At 55.9% G+C, this 2,500-nt stretch overlaps 1 protein-coding gene across 1 annotated transcript in view; it reads left to right on the forward strand.

The window, feature by feature from the left end:
- The window catches only part of LOC119580794, a 10,290-nt gene that overhangs the window by 1,554 nt on the left and 6,236 nt on the right, over nucleotides 1-2,500 (forward strand). The window lies entirely within an intron of this gene.

Consider the following 2,500-nt stretch of genomic DNA (forward strand, 5'->3'; position numbering starts at 1 on the left):
GCAAGCTGGATCCGTTAAGGTTACGTCTAGGGATCGTTGATTTTATTTTATGATCGACAGATTTGTGTGTGGTGTGTGTGTGTGTGTGTGTGTGTGTGTGTGTGTGTGTGTGTGTGTGTGTGTGTGTGTGTGTGTGTGCGTGTGTGTGTGTGTGTGTCTGTGTGTGTGTGTCTGTGTGTGTGTGTGTGTGTGTGTGTGTGTGTGTGTGTCTGTGTGTGTGCGTGTGTGTGTTGTGTTTGTGTGTGTGTGTGTCTGTGTGTGTGTGTGTGTGTGTGTGTGTGTGTGTGTGTATGTGTGTGTGTGTCTGTGTCTGTGTATGTGTGTGTGTGTGTGTGTGTGGTGTGTGTGTGTTGTGTCTGTGTATGTGTGTGTGTGTGTGTGTGTGTGTGTGTCTGTGTGTGTGTGTGTGTGTCTGTGTGTGTGTGTGTGTCTGTGTGTGTGTCTGTGTGTGTGTGTGTGTCTGTGTGTGTGCGTGTGTGTGTGTGTGCGTGTGTGTGTGTGTGTGTGTGTGTGTGTGTGTGTGTGTGTGTGTGTGTGTGTGTGTGTGTGTGTGCCTTTGTCCAGATATTGACGCTGAAACTGACAGATTTCAGACGTATGAAATAGATTCATTTCATAGAGAGTTCCATACTCACCGACACGGCCATAGCGCCAGGAACAACTGTGGCGATAGAAACTGATTCATAAGTCAATGAAAACGAAGAACAAGTAACAGTTCCATCAACCAGATTCCCGCCCCCTCCCCTCCCCCTCCCCCCCCTCCCTTCCTCCTCCCCTCCCCCCCCCCCTCCCTTCCCCTCCCCCTCCCCCTCCCCTCCCCCTCCCCCCTCAATTCCTCCTCCCCCTCCCCCTCCAACCGTCGCTTTCGCCATCGTCTGCGTCGCTTCAAAGGGACCTCTCTTGGGCTGGCCAGCATTCCCCTCTTCCTCCCCTGTCCCTCTGCTCTCTTCCTTCTCTCCCCCTATCCCTCCTCCTCCTCTTCCCCCTATCCCTCCTCCTTCTCTCCCCCTATCTCTCTTCTCTCTCTGTCTTCTCTTCCCCTATCCCTCCCCCTCCTCCTCTTCCCCCTATCCCTCTTCCTTCTCTCCCTCAATCCCTCTTCTCTCTCTGTCTTCTCTTCCCTATCCCTCCCCCTCCTCCTCTTCCCCTATCCCTCTCCTTCTCTCCTCTATCCCTCTTCTCTCTCTGTCTTCTCTTCCCCTATCCCTCCCCCTCCTCCTCTTCCCCCTATCCCTCTTCCTCTCTCCCTCTATCCCTCTTCTCTCTCTGTTCTCTTCCCCTATCCCTCCCCCTCCTCCTCTCCCCTATTGTCTCTTCCTTCTCTCCCTCTATCTCTCTTCTCTCTCTGTCTTCTCTTCCCTATCCCTCCCCTCCTCCTCTTCCCCCTATCCCTCTTCCTTCTCTCCCTCTATCCCTCTTCTCTCTCTGTCTTCTCTTCCCCTATCCCTCCCCCTCCTCCTCTTCCCCTATCCCTTCCTTCTTCCTCTATCCCTCTTCTCTCTCTGTCTTCTCTTCCCCTATCCCTCCCCCTCCTCCTCTTCCCCCTATTGTCTCTTCCTTCTCTCCCCCTATCTCTCTTCTCTCTCTGTCTTCTCTTCCCCTATCCATCCTCCTCCTCCTCTTCCCCCTATCCCTCTTCCTTCTCTCCCCCTATCCCTCTTCCTTTCTCTCCCTCTATCCTTTCTTCCTTCTCTCCCCCTTTCCTCTCCTTATCCCCCTTTCCGCCAGCTCCTACTTCCTTCTTCTCTTCCTACTTCTCCTACTCTTTACCCTTATTCCTCCTTCTCCTCCTTCCCTCTTCCTTTCCTCCCACTCCTCCTCCCCCCCCTCTATCCCTCCTCCACCTCCCCCTTCACCTCCTCTTCCTCCTCCTTCTTCCCCTCCTCCCCCCTCTATCCCCTCCTCCCCCCTCTATTCCCTCCTCCCCTCCTCCCCCTCCCCTTCCTCCCCCTCCCCCTCCTCCCCTCCTCCCCCTCCTGCTCCCCCCCAATGGGACACTGGCCGGAGACGGAAGCTGCGCCTCAGCGCGGATGGAGAGAGGAGGGGTCGGGGAGCGACGGAGAGGGAGGGGGAGGGGAAGGGAGGGGGGGAGGAGTGGGTAGGGGGAAGGGAGGGGTCGGGGAGCGACGGAGAGGGAGGGGGAGGGGAAGGGAGGGGGGGAGGGGGGGTAGGGGGAAGGGAGGGGTCGGGGAGCGACGGAGAGGGAGGGGGAGGGGAAGGGAGGGGGGGAGGAGTGGAGTGTGAGGATGGGAGGATTGGGTAGGGTGAGGAAGAATAGAAGGAAGAGGGGAAGATGAAGAAGAAGAAGAAGGAGGAGGAGGAGGAGGAAGCTGAAGAGAAAGGGGAAGAAGAAAAAAAAGAAGGGTAAGGGGAAAGAAGAGGGGGAGGAGGAGGATGGTGATGATGATGATGATAAAGATAAGAGGAAGAAGAGGAGAAAAGAAGAAAAAGAAGGAGAGGAGAAGGAAGAGGAAAGGGAAGGAGAGGAGGAGGAGGAGGA

The sequence above is a fragment of the Penaeus monodon genome, chromosome 14 (genome assembly GCF_015228065.2).
Source record: "Penaeus monodon isolate SGIC_2016 chromosome 14, NSTDA_Pmon_1, whole genome shotgun sequence".
NCBI classification, from domain to species: domain Eukaryota; kingdom Metazoa; phylum Arthropoda; class Malacostraca; order Decapoda; family Penaeidae; genus Penaeus; species Penaeus monodon.